This window comes from Oncorhynchus gorbuscha, unplaced genomic scaffold (assembly GCF_021184085.1).
Source record: "Oncorhynchus gorbuscha isolate QuinsamMale2020 ecotype Even-year unplaced genomic scaffold, OgorEven_v1.0 Un_scaffold_2802, whole genome shotgun sequence".
Taxonomy (NCBI): domain Eukaryota; kingdom Metazoa; phylum Chordata; class Actinopteri; order Salmoniformes; family Salmonidae; genus Oncorhynchus; species Oncorhynchus gorbuscha.
Genome location: NW_025747211.1, coordinates 33,389 through 47,465, shown reverse-complemented (window position 1 = coordinate 47,465; position 14,077 = coordinate 33,389). Strand labels below are relative to the sequence as shown.

General features: G+C 42.6%; 4 non-coding genes across 4 annotated transcripts; all 4 read right to left on the bottom strand.

Moving 5' to 3' along the window:
- Positions 1–688: 688 nt before the first annotated feature.
- trnaa-cgc lies at positions 689–761 on the bottom strand. Its single transcript has one exon. It is a non-coding gene; the product is annotated as a tRNA-Ala (tRNA).
- Positions 762–4,733: 3,972 nt separating this feature from the next.
- Positions 4,734–4,806, bottom strand: trnaa-agc. The gene has a single exon. It is a non-coding gene; the product is annotated as a tRNA-Ala (tRNA).
- Positions 4,807–6,601: 1,795 nt separating this feature from the next.
- Positions 6,602–6,674, bottom strand: trnaa-agc. The gene has a single exon. It is a non-coding gene; the product is annotated as a tRNA-Ala (tRNA).
- A 544-nt stretch (positions 6,675–7,218) lies between these two features.
- trnaa-agc lies at positions 7,219–7,291 on the bottom strand. Its single transcript has one exon. It is a non-coding gene; the product is annotated as a tRNA-Ala (tRNA).
- Between the last annotated feature and the right edge of the window lie 6,786 nt (positions 7,292–14,077).

Genomic DNA, 14,077 nt, shown 5'->3' with positions numbered 1-14,077 from the left:
TATTGTTGGGTTAGTATCCAGAGCTACAACAACAATGTGTGCTGATTGAACCAAACTAAATAGTTGGAGGATGCAGGCATCGATCCCGCTACCTCTCACATGCTAAGCGAGCGCTCTACCATTTGAGCTAATCCCCCTGCAGCCTCCAACAAGAAGTATGAAATCTCAATGACCGCACTGCCAAATCCCTCGTCCATAAGAAAGGATACTTTTTAAAAAGTATGCTTGCTTCAGCTGTCTAAAAGTATTTTTCATGGTAGTTCAGTAAAGGTTGAAGTAGTGACTGCAGTAAGCCCAGTGGTGGAAATAGTTGTATTGTTGGGTTAGTATCCAGAGCTACAACAACAATGTGTGCTGATTGAACCAAACTAAATAGTTGGAGGATGCAGGCATCGATCCCGCTACCTCTCGCATGCTAAGCAAGCGCTCTACCATTTGAGCTAATCCCCTGCTCCTCCAACAAGAAGTATGAAATCTCAATGACCGCACTGCCAAATCCCTCGTCCATAAGAAAGGATACTTTTTAAAAAGTATGCTTGCTTCAGCTGTCTAAAAGTATTTTTCATGGTAGTTCAGTAAAGGTTGAAGTAGTGACTGCAGTAAGCCCAGTGGTGGAAATAGTTGTATTGTTGGGTTAGTATCCAGAGCTACAACAACAATGTGTGCTGATTGAACCAAACTAAATAGTTGGAGGATGCGGGCATCGATCCCGCTACCTCTCACATGCGAAGCGAGCGCTCTACCATTTGAGCTAATCCCCCTGCACCTCCAACAAGAAGTATGAAATCTCAATGACCGCACTGCCAAATCCCTCGTCCATAAGAAAGGATACTTTTTTAAAAGTATGCTTGCTTCAGCTGTCTAAAAGTATTTTTCATGGTAGTTCAGTAAAGGTTGAAGTAGTGACTGCAGTAAGCCCAGTGGTGGAAATAGTTGTATTGTTGGGTTAGTATCCAGAGCTACAACAACAATGTGTGCTGATTGAACCAAACTAAATAGTTGGAGGATGCAGGCATCGATCCCGCTACCTCTCACATGCTAAGCGAGCGCTCTACCATTTGAGCTAATCCCCCTGTGCCTCCAACAAGAAGTATGAAATCTCAATGACCGCACTGCCAAATCCCTCGTCCATAAGAAAGGATAATTTTTAAAAAGTATGCTTGCTTCAGCTGTCTAAAAGTATTTTTCATGGTAGTTCAGTAAAGGTTGAAGTAGTGACTGCAGTAAGCCCAGTGGTGGAAATAGTTGTATTGTTGGGTTAGTATCCAGAGCTACAACAACAATGTGTGCTGATTGAACCAAACTAAATAGTTGGAGGATGCAGGCATCGATTCCGCTACCTCTCACATGCAAAGCGAGCGCTCTACCATTTGAGCTAATCCCCCTGCGCCTCCAACAAGAAGTATGAAATCTCAATGACCGCACTGCCAAATCCCTCGTCCATAAGAAAGGATATTTTTAAAAAGTATGCTTGCTTCAGCTGTCTAAAAGTATTTTTCATGGTAGTTCAGTAAAGGTTGAAGTAGTGACTGCAGTAAGCCCAGTGGTGGAAATAGTTGTATTGTTGGGTTAGTATCCAGAGCTACAACAACAATGATTGAACCAAACTAAATAGTTGGAGGATGCAGGCATCGATCTGCTACCTCTCTCATGCTAAGCAAGCGCTCTACCATTTGAGCTAATCCCCCTGTGCCTCCAACAAGAAGTATGAAATCTCAATGACCGCACTGCCAAATCCCTCGTCCATAAGAAAGGATACTTTTTAAAAAGTATGCTTGCTTCAGCTGTCTAAAAGTATTTTTCATGGTAGTTCAGTAAAGGTTGAAGTAGTGACTGCAGTAAGCCCAGTGGTGGAAATAGTTGTATTGTTGGGTTAGTATCCAGAGCTACAACAACAATGTGTGCTGATTGAACCAAACTAAATAGTTGGAGGATGCAGGTATCGATCCCGCTCCCTCTCACATGCTAAGCAAGCGCTCTACCATTTGAGCTAATCCCCCTGCAGCCTCCAACAAGAAGTATGAAATCTCAATGACCGCACTGCCAAATCCCTCGTCCATAAGAAAGGATACTTTTTAAAAAGTATGCTTGCTTCAGCTGTCTAAAAGTATTTTTCATGGTAGTTCAGTAAAGGTTGAAGTAGTGACTGCAGTAAGCCCAGTGGTGGAAATAGTTGTATTGTTGGGTTAGTATCCAGAGCTACAACAACAATGTGTGCTGATTGAACCAAACTAAATAGTTGGAGGATGCAGGTATCGATCCCGCTACCTCTCACATGCAAAGCAAGCGCTCTACCATTTGAGCTAATCCCCCTGCAGCTCCAATCAGAAGTATGAAATCTCAATGACCGCACTGCCAAATCCCTCGTCCATAAGAAAGGATACTTTTTTTAAAGTATGCTTGCTTCAGCTGTCTAAAAGTATTTTTCATGGTAGTTCAGTAAAGGTTGAAGTAGTGACTGCAGTAAGCCCAGTGGTGGAAATAGTTGTATTGTTGGGTTAGTATCCAGAGCTACAACAACAATGTGTGCTGATTGAACCAAACTAAATAGTTGGAGGATGCAGGCATCGATCCCGCTACCTCTCACATGCTAAGCGAGCGCTCTACCATTTGAGCTAATCCCCCTGCGCCTCCAACAAGAAGTATGAAATCTCAATGACCGCACTGCCAAATCCCTCGTCCATAAGAAAGGATCATTTTTAAAAAGTATGCTTGCTTCAGCTGTCTAAAAGTATTTTTCATGGTAGTTCAGTAAAGGTTGAAGTAGTGACTGCAGTAAGCCCAGTGGTGGAAATAGTTGTATTGTTGGGTTAGTATCCAGAGCTACAACAACAATGTGTGCTGATTGAACCAAACTAAATAGTTGGAGGATGCAGGCATCGATCCCGCTACCTCTCGCATGCGAAGCAAGCGCTCTACCATTTGAGCTAATCCCCCTGTTCCTCCAGCAAGAACTATGAAATCTCAATGACCGCACTGCCAAATCCCTCGTCCATAAGAAAGGATACTTTTTAAAAAGTATGCTTGCTTCAGCTGTCTAAAAGTATTTTTCATGGTAGTTCAGTAAAGGTTGAAGTGGTGACTGCAGTAAATCCAGTGGTGGAAATAGTTGTATTGTTGGGTTAGTATCCAGAGCTACAACAACAATGTGTGCTGATTGAACCAAACTAAATTGTTGGAGGATGCAGGTATCGATCCCGCTACCTATCACATGCTAAGCGAGCGCTCTACCATTTGAGCTAATCCCCCTGTGCTTCCAACAAGAAGTATTTAATCTCAATGACCGCACTGCCAAATCCCTCGTCCATAAGAAAGGATACTTTTTTAAAAAGTATGCTTGCTTCAGCTGTCTAAAAGTATTTTTCATGGTAGTTCAGTAAAGGTTGAAGTAGTGACTGCAGTAAGCCCAGTGGTGGAAATAGTTGTATTGTTGGGTTAGTATCCAGAGCTACAACAACAATGTGTGCTGATTGAACCAAACTAAATAGTTGGAGGATGCAGGCATCGATCCCGCTACCTCTCACATGCTAAGCGAGCGCTCTACCATTTGAGCTAATCCCCTGCCTCCAACAAGAAGTATGAAATCTCAATGACCGCACTGCCAAATCCCTCGTCCATAAGAAAGGATACTTTTTTAAAAAGTATGCTTGCTTCAGCTGTCTAAAAGTATTTTTCATGGTAGTTCAGTAAAGGTTGAAGTAGTGACTGCAGTAAGCCCAGTGGTGGAAATAGTTGTATTGTTGGGTTAGTATCCAGAGCTACAACAACAATGTGTGCTGATTGAACCAAACTAAATAGTTGGAGGATGCAGGCATCGATCCCGCTACCTCTCACATGCTAAGCAAGCGCTCTACCATTTGAGCTAATCCCCCTGCGCCTCCAACAAGAAGTATGAAATCTCAATGACCGCACTGCCAAATCCCTCGTCCATAAGAAAGGATACTTTTTTAAAAAGTATGCTTGCTTCAGCTGTCTAAAAGTATTTTTCATGGTAGTTCAGTAAAGGTTGAAGTAGTGACTGCAGTAAGCCCAGTGGTGGAAATAGTTGTATTGTTGGGTTAGTATCCAGAGCTACAACAACAATGTGTGCTGATTGAACCAAACTAAATAGTTGGAGGATGCAGGCATCGATCCCGCTACCTCTCGCATGCTAAGCAAGCGCTCTACCATTTGAGCTAATCCCCCTGTTCCTCCAACAAGAAGTATGAAATCTCAATGACCGCACTGCCAAATCCCTCGTCCATAAGAAAGGATACTTTTTAAAAAGTATGCTTGCTTCAGCTGTCTAAAAGTATTTTTCATGGTAGTTCAGTAAAGGTTGAAGTAGTGACTGCAGTAAGCCCAGTGGTGGAAATAGTTGTATTGTTGGGTTAGTATCCAGAGCTACAACAACAATGTGTGCTGATTGAACCAAACTAAATAGTTGGAGGATGCAGGCATCGATCCCGCTACCTCTCACATGCTAAGCAAGCGCTCTACCATTTGAGCTAATCCCCTGCCTCCAACAAGAAGTATGAAATCTCAATGACCGCACTGCCAAATCCCTCGTCCATAAGAAAGGATACTTTTTAAAAAGTATGCTTGCTTCAGCTGTCTAAAAGTATTTTTCATGGTAGTTCAGTAAAGGTTGAAGTAGTGACTGCAGTAAGCCCAGTGGTGGAAATAGTTGTATTGTTGGGTTAGTATCCAGAGCTACAACAACAATGTGTGCTGATTGAACCAAACTAAATAGTTGGAGGATGCGGGCATCGATCCCGCTACCTCTCGCATGCTAAGCGAGCGCTCTACCATTTGAGCTAATCCCCCTGCACCTCCAACAAGAAGTATGAAATCTCAATGACCGCACTGCCAAATCCCTCGTCCATAAGAAAGGATACTTTTTTAAAAAGTATGCTTGCTTCAGCTGTCTAAAAGTATTTTTCATGGTAGTTCAGTAAAGGTTGAAGTAGTGACTGCAGTAAGCCCAGTGGTGGAAATAGTTGTATTGTTGGGTTAGTATCCAGAGCTACAACAACAATGTGTGCTGATTGAACCAAACTAAATAGTTGGAGGATGCAGGCATCGATCCCGCTACCTCTCACATGCTAAGCAAGCGCTCTACCATTTGAGCTAATCCCCCTGCGCCTCCAACAAGAAGTATGAAATCTCAATGACCGCACTGCCAAATCCCTCGTCCATAAGAAAGGATACTTTTTAAAAAGTATGCTTGCTTCAGCTGTCTAAAAGTATTTTTCATGGTAGTTCAGTAAAGGTTGAAGTAGTGACTGCAGTAAGCCCAGTGGTGGAAATAGTTGTATTGTTGGGTTAGTATCCAGAGCTACAACAACAATGTGTGCTGATTGAACCAAACTAAATAGTTGGAGGATGCAGGCATCGATCCCGCTACCTCTCGCATGCTAAGCAAGCGCTCTACCATTTGAGCTAATCCCCCTGTTCCTCCAACAAGAAGTATGAAATCTCAATGACCGCACTGCCAAATCCCTCGTCCATAAGAAAGGATACTTTTTAAAAAGTATGCTTGCTTCAGCTGTCTAAAAGTATTTTTCATGGTAGTTCAGTAAAGGTTGAAGTAGTGACTGCAGTAAGCCCAGTGGTGGAAATAGTTGTATTGTTGGGTTAGTATCCAGAGCTACAACAACAATGTGTGCTGATTGAACCAAACTAAATAGTTGGAGGATGCAGGTATCGATCCCGCTACCTCTCACATGCTAAGCAAGCGCTCTACCATTTGAGCTAATCCCCCTGCAGCTCCAATAAGAAGTATGAAATCTCAATGACCGCACTGCCAAATCCCTCGTCCATAAGAAAGGATACTTTTTAAAAAGTATGCTTGCTTCAGCTGTCTAAAAGTATTTTTCATGGTAGTTCAGTAAAGGTTGAAGTAGTGACTGCAGTAAGCCCAGTGGTGGAAATAGTTGTATTGTTGGGTTAGTATCCAGAGCTACAACAACAATGTGTGCTGATTGAACCAAACTAAATAGTTGGAGGATGCAGGCATCGATCCCGCTACCTCTCACATGCTAAGCAAGCGCTCTACCATTTGAGCTAATCCCCCTGCCTCCAACAAGAAGTATGAAATCTCAATGACCGCACTGCCAAATCCCTCGTCCATAAGAAAGGATACTTTTTAAAAAGTATGCTTGCTTCAGCTGTCTAAAAGTATTTTTCATGGTAGTTCAGTAAAGGTTGAAGTAGTGACTGCAGTAAGCCCAGTGGTGGAAATAGTTGTATTGTTGGGTTAGTATCCAGAGCTACAACAACAATGTGTGCTGATTGAACCAAACTAAATAGTTGGAGGATGCAGGCATCGATCCCGCTACCTCTCACATGCTAAGCAAGCGCTCTACCATTTGAGCTAATCCCCTGCCTCCAACAAGAAGTATGAAATCTCAATGACCGCACTGCCAAATCCCTCGTCCATAAGAAAGGATACTTTTTAAAAAGTATGCTTGCTTCAGCTGTCTAAAAGTATTTTTCATGGTAGTTCAGTAAAGGTTGAAGTAGTGACTGCAGTAAGCCCAGTGGTGGAAATAGTTGTATTGTTGGGTTAGTATCCAGAGCTACAACAACAATGTGTGCTGATTGAACCAAACTAAATAGTTGGAGGATGCGGGCATCGATCCCGCTACCTCTCGCATGCTAAGCGAGCGCTCTACCATTTGAGCTAATCCCCCTGTGCTTCCAACAAGAAGTATGAAATCTCAATGACCGCACTGCCAAATCCCTCGTCCATAAGAAAGGATACTTTTTAAAAAGTATGCTTGCTTCAGCTGTCTAAAAGTATTTTTCATGGTAGTTCAGTAAAGGTTGAAGTAGTGACTGCAGTAAGCCCAGTGGTGGAAATAGTTGTATTGTTGGGTTAGTATCCAGAGCTACAACAACAATGTGTGCTGATTGAACCAAACTAAATATTTGGAGGATGCGGGCATCGATCACGCTACCTCTCGCATGCTAAGCGAGCGCTCTACCATTTGAGCTAATCCCCCTGCGGCTCCAATCAGAAGTATGAAATCTCAATGACCGCACTGCCAAATCCCTCGTCCATAAGAAAGGATACTTTTTAAAAAGTATGCTTGCTTCAGCTGTCTAAAAGTATTTTTCATGGTAGTTCAGTAAAGGTTGAAGTAGTGACTGCAGTAAGCCCAGTGGTGGAAATAGTTGTATTGTTGGGTTAGTATCCAGAGCTACAACAACAATGATTGAACCAAACTAAATAGTTGGAGGATGCGGGCATCGATCCCGCTACCTCTCACATGCTAAGCGAGCGCTCTACCATTTGAGCTAATCCCCCTGTGCCTCCAACAAGAAGTATGAAATCTCAATGACCGCACTGCCAAATCCCTCGTCCATAAGAAAGGATACTTTTTTTAAAGTATGCTTGCTTCAGCTGTCTAAAAGTATTTTTCATGGTAGTTCAGTAAAGGTTGAAGTAGTGACTGCAGTAAGCCCAGTGGTGGAAATAGTTGTATTGTTGGGTTAGTATCCAGAGCTACAACAACAATGATTGAACCAAACTAAATAGTTGGAGGATGCAGGCATCGATTCTGCTACCTCTCTCATGCTAAGCAAGTGCTCTACCATTTGAGCTAATCCCCCTGTGCCTCCAACAAGAAGTATGAAATCTCAATGACCGCACTGCCAAATCCCTCGTCCATAAGAAAGGATACTTTTTAAAAAGTATGCTTGCTTCAGCTGTCTAAAAGTATTTTTCATGGTAGTTCAGTAAAGGTTGAAGTAGTGACTGCAGTAAGCCCAGTGGTGGAAATAGTTGTATTGTTGGGTTAGTATCCAGAGCTACAACAACAATGTGTGCTGATTGAACCAAACTAAATAGTTGGAGGATGCAGGTATCGATCCCGCTACCTCTCACATGCTAAGCGAGCGCTCTACCATTTGAGCTAATCCCCCTGCAGCTCCAACAAGAAGTATGAAATCTCAATGACCGCACTGCCAACCCCTCGTCCATAAGAAAGGATACTTTTTAAAAAGTATGCTTGCTTCAGCTGTCTAAAAGTATTTTTCATGGTAGTTCAGTAAAGGTTGAAGTAGTGACTGCAGTAAGCCCAGTGGTGGAAATAGTTGTATTGTTGGGTTAGTATCCAGAGCTACAACAACAATGTGTGCTGATTGAACCAAACTAAATAGTTGGAGGATGCAGGCATCGATCCCGCTACCTCTCGCATGCTAAGCAAGCGCTCTACCATTTGAGCTAATCCCCTGTGCTCCAACAAGAAGTATGAAATCTCAATGACCGCACTGCCAAATCCCTCGTCCATAAGAAAGGATACTTTTTAAAAAGTATGCTTGCTTCAGCTGTCTAAAAGTATTTTTCATGGTAGTTCAGTAAAGGTTGAAGTAGTGACTGCAGTAAGCCCAGTGGTGGAAATAGTTGTATTGTTGGGTTAGTATCCAGAGCTACAACAACAATGTGTGCTGATTGAACCAAACTAAATAGTTGGAGGATGCAGGCATCGATCCCGCTACCTCTCACATGCTAAGCGAGCGCTCTACCATTTGAGCTAATCCCCCTGTGCCTCCAACAAGAAGTATGAAATCTCAATGACCGCACTGCCAAATCCCTCGTCCATAAGAAAGGATACTTTTTAAAAAGTATGCTTGCTTCAGCTGTCTAAAAGTATTTTTCATGGTAGTTCAGTAAAGGTTGAAGTAGTGACTGCAGTAAGCCCAGTGGTGGAAATAGTTGTATTGTTGAGTTAGTATCCAGAGCTACAACAACAATGTGTGCTGATTGAACCAAACTAAATAGTTGGAGGATGCAGGCATCGATCCCGCTACCTCTCGCATGCTAAGCAAGCGCTCTACCATTTGAGCTAATCCCCCTGTTCCTCCAACAAGAACTATGAAATCTCAATGACCGCACTGTCAAATCCCTCGTCCATAAGAAAGGATACTTTTTAAAAAGTATGCTTGCTTCAGCTGTCTAAAAGTATTTTTCATGGTAGTTCAGTAAAGGTTGAAGTAGTGACTGCAGTAAGCCCAGTGGTGGAAATAGTTGTATTGTTGGGTTAGTATCCAGAGCTACAACAACAATGTGTGCTGATTGAACCAAACTAAATAGTTGGAGGATGCAGGTATCGATCCCGCTACCTCTCACATGCTAAGCGAGCGCTCTACCATTTGAGCTAATCCCCCTGCAGCCTCCAACAAGAAGTATGAAATCTCAATGACCGCACTGCCAAATCCCTCGTCCATAAGAAAGGATACTTTTTTAAAAAGTATGCTTGCTTCAGCTGTCTAAAAGTATTTTTCATGGTAGTTCAGTAAAGGTTGAAGTAGTGACTGCAGTAAGCCCAGTGGTGGAAATAGTTGTATTGTTGGGTTAGTATCCAGAGCTACAACAACAATGTGTGCTGATTGAACCAAACTAAATAGTTGGAGGATGCGGGCATCGATCCCGCTACCTCTCACATGCTAAGCAAGCGCTCTACCATTTGAGCTAATCCCCCCTGTGCCTCCAACAAGAAGTATGAAATCTCAATGACCGCACTGCCAAATCCCTCGTCCATAAGAAAGGATACTTTTTAAAAAGTATGCTTGCTTCAGCTGTCTAAAAGTATTTTTCATGGTAGTTCAGTAAAGGTTGAAGTAGTGACTGCAGTAAGCCCAGTGGTGGAAATAGTTGTATTGTTGGGTTAGTATCCAGAGCTACAACAACAATGTGTGCTGATTGAACCAAACTAAATAGTTGGAGGATGCAGGCATCGATCCCGCTACCTCTCACATGCTAAGCAAGCGCTCTACCATTTGAGCTAATCCCCTGTGCCTCCAACAAGAAGTATGAAATCTCAATGACCGCACTGCCAAATCCCTCGTCCATAAGAAAGGATACTTTTTTAAAAAGTATGCTTGCTTCAGCTGTCTAAAAGTATTTTTCATGGTAGTTCAGTAAAGGTTGAAGTAGTGACTGCAGTAAGCCCAGTGGTGGAAATAGTTGTATTGTTGGGTTAGTATCCAGAGCTACAACAACAATGTGTGCTGATTGAACCAAACTAAATAGTTGGAGGATGCAGGCATCGATCCCGCTACCTCTCACATGCTAAGCAAGCGCTCTACCATTTGAGCTAATCCCCCTGTGCCTCCAACAAGAAGTATGAAATCTCAATGACCGCACTGCCAAATCCCTCGTCCATAAGAAAGGATACTTTTTAAAAAGTATGCTTGCTTCAGCTGTCTAAAAGTATTTTTCATGGTAGTTCAGTAAAGGTTGAAGTAGTGACTGCAGTAAGCCCAGTGGTGGAAATAGTTGTATTGTTGGGTTAGTATCCAGAGCTACAACAACAATGTGTGCTGATTGAACCAAACTAAATAGTTGGAGGATGCAGGCATCGATCCCGCTACCTCTCACATGCTAAGCGAGCGCTCTACCATTTGAGCTAATCCCCCTGTTCCTCCAACAAGAAGTATGAAATCTCAATGACCGCACTGCCAAATCCCTCGTCCATAAGAAAGGATACTTTTTAAAAAGTATGCTTGCTTCAGCTGTCTAAAAGTATTTTTCATGGTAGTTCAGTAAAGGTTGAAGTAGTGACTGCAGTAAGCCCAGTGGTGGAAATAGTTGTATTGTTGGGTTAGTATCCAGAGCTACAACAACAATGTGTGCTGATTGAACCAAACTAAATAGTTGGAGGATGCAGGCATCGATCCCGCTACCTCTCACATGCTAAGCGAGCGCTCTACCATTTGAGCTAATCCCCCTGTGCCTCCAACAAGAAGTATGAAATCTCAATGACCGCACTGCCAAATCCCTCGTCCATAAGAAAGGATACTTTTTAAAAAGTATGCTTGCTTCAGCTGTCTAAAAGTATTTTTCATGGTAGTTCAGTAAAGGTTGAAGTAGTGACTGCAGTAAGCCCAGTGGTGGAAATAGTTGTATTGTTGGGTTAGTATCCAGAGCTACAACAACAATGTGTGCTGATTGAACCAAACTAAATAGTTGGAGGATGCAGGCATCGATCCCGCTACCTCTCGCATGCGAAGCAAGCGCTCTACCATTTGAGCTAATCCCCCTGTTCCTCCAACAAGAAGTATGAAATCTCAATGACCGCACTGCCAAATCCCTCGTCCATAAGAAAGGATACTTTTTAAAAAGTATGCTTGCTTCAGCTGTCTAAAAGTATTTTTCATGGTAGTTCAGTAAAGGTTGAAGTAGTGACTGCAGTAAGCCCAGTGGTGGAAATAGTTGTATTGTTGGGTTAGTATCCAGAGCTACAACAACAATGTGTGCTGATTGAACCAAACTAAATAGTTGGAGGATGCAGGCATCGATCCCGCTACCTCTCACATGCTAAGCGAGCGCTCTACCATTTGAGCTAATCCCCCTGCACCTCCAACAAGAAGTATGAAATCTCAATGACCGCACTGCCAAATCCCTCGTCCATAAGAAAGGATACTTTTTAAAAAGTATGCTTGCTTCAGCTGTCTAAAAGTATTTTTCATGGTAGTTCAGTAAAGGTTGAAGTAGTGACTGCAGTAAGCCCAGTGGTGGAAATAGTTGTATTGTTGGGTTAGTATCCAGAGCTACAACAACAATGTGTGCTGATTGAACCAAACTAAATAGTTGGAGGATGCAGGCATCGATCCCGCTACCTCTCACATGCTAAGCAAGCGCTCTACCATTTGAGCTAATCCCCTGTGCCTCCAACAAGAAGTATGAAATCTCAATGACCGCACTGCCAAATCCCTCGTCCATAAGAAAGGATACTTTTTTAAAAAGTATGCTTGCTTCAGCTGTCTAAAAGTATTTTTCATGGTAGTTCAGTAAAGGTTGAAGTAGTGACTGCAGTAAGCCCAGTGGTGGAAATAGTTGTATTGTTGGGTTAGTATCCAGAGCTACAACAACAATGTGTGCTGATTGAACCAAACTAAATAGTTGGAGGATGCAGGCATCGATCCCGCTACCTCTCACATGCTAAGCGAGCGCTCTACCATTTGAGCTAATCCCCTGTTCCTTCAACAAGAAGTATGAAATCTCAATGACCGCACTGCCAAATCCCTCGTCCATAAGAAAGGATACTTTTTTTAAAAAGTATGCTTGCTTCAGCTGTCTAAAAGTATTTTTCATGGTAGTTCAGTAAAGGTTGAAGTAGTGACTGCAGTAAGCCCAGTGGTGGAAATAGTTGTATTGTTGGGTTAGTATCCAGAGCTACAACAACAATGTGTGCTGATTGAACCAAACTAAATAGTTGGAGGATGCAGGCATCGATTCTGCTACCTCTCACATGCTAAGCGAGCGCTCTACCATTTGAGCTAATCCCCCTACGCCTCCAAAAAGAAGTATGAAATCTCAATGACCGCACTGACAAATCCCTCGTCCATAAGAAAGTATACTTTTTAAAAAGTATGCTTGCTTCAGCTGTCTAAAAGTATTTTTCATGGTAGTTCAGTAAAGGTTGAAGTAGTGACTGCAGTAAGCCCAGTGGTGGAAATAGTTGTATTGTTGAGTTAGTATCCAGAGCTACAACAACAATGTGTGCTGATTGAACCAAACTAAATTGTTGGAGGATGCAGGCATCGATCCCGCTACCTCTCGCATGCTAAGCAAGCGCTCTACCATTTGAGCTAATCCCCCTGTTCCTCCAACAAGAGTATGAAATCTCAATGACCGCACTGCCAAATCCCTCGTCCATAAGAAAGGATACTTTTTTAAAAAGTATGCTTGCTTCAGCTGTCTAAAAGTATTTTTCATGGTAGTTCAGTAAAGGTTGAAGTAGTGACTGCAGTAAGCCCAGTGGTGGAAATAGTTGTATTGTTGGGTTAGTATCCAGAGCTACAACAACAATGTGTGCTGATTGAACCAAACTAAATAGTTGGAGGATGCAGGCATCGATCCCGCTACCTCTCACATGCTAAGCGAGCGCTCTACCATTTGAGCTAATCCCCCTGCTACTTCATCAAAAGAAGTATGAAATCTCAATGACCGCACTGCCAAATCCCTCGTCCATAAGAAAGGATACTTTAAAAAAAGTATGCTTGCTTCAGCTGTCTAAAAGTATTTTTCATGGTAGTTCAGTAAAGGTTGAAGTAGTGACTGCAGTAAGCCCAGTGGTGGGAATAGTTGTATTGTTGAGTTAGTATCCAGAGCTACAACAACAATGTGTGCTGATTGAACCAAACTAAATAGTTGGAGGATGCAGGCATCGATTCTGCTACCTCTCACATGCTAAGCGAGCGCTCTACCATTTGAGCTAATCCCCCTGCAGCTCCAAAAGAAGTATGAAATCTCAATGACCGCACTGCCAAATCCCTCGTCCATAAGAAAGGATACTTTTTAAAAAGTATGCTTGCTTCAGCTGTCTAAAAGTATTTTTCATGGTAGTTCAGTAAAGGTTGAAGTAGTGACTGCAGTAAGCCCAGTGGTGGAAATAGTTGTATTGTTGGGTTAGTATCCAGAGCTACAACAACAATGTGTGCTGATTGAACCAAACTAAATAGTTGGAGGATGCGGGCATCGATCCCGCTACCTCTCACATGCTAAGCAAGCGCTCTACCATTTGAGCTAATCCCCCTGTGCCTCCAACAAGAAGTATGAAATCTCAATGACCGCACTGCCAAATCCCTCGTCCATAAGAAAGGATACTTTTTAAAAAGTATGCTTGCTTCAGCTGTCTAAAAGTATTTTTCATGGTAGTTCAGTAAAGTTTGAGGTAGTGACTGCAGTAAGCCCAGTGGTGGAAATAGTTGTATTGTTGGGTTAGTATCCAGAGCTACAACAACAATGTGTGCTGATTGAACCAAACTAAATAGTTGGAGGATGCAGGTATCGATCCCGCTACCTCTCACATGCTAAGCGAGCGCTCTACCATTTGAGCTAATCCCCCTGTGCCTCCAAAAAGAAGTATGAAATCTCAATGACCGCACTGCCAAATCCCTCGTCCATAAGAAAGGATACTTTTTAAAAAGTATGCTTGCTTCAGCTGTCTAAAAGTATTTTTCATGGTAGTTCAGTAAAGGTTGAAGTAGTGACTGCAGTAAGCCCAGTGGTGGAAATAGTTGTATTGTTGGGTTAGTATCCAGAGCTACAACAACAATGTGTGCTGATTGAACCAAACTAAATAGT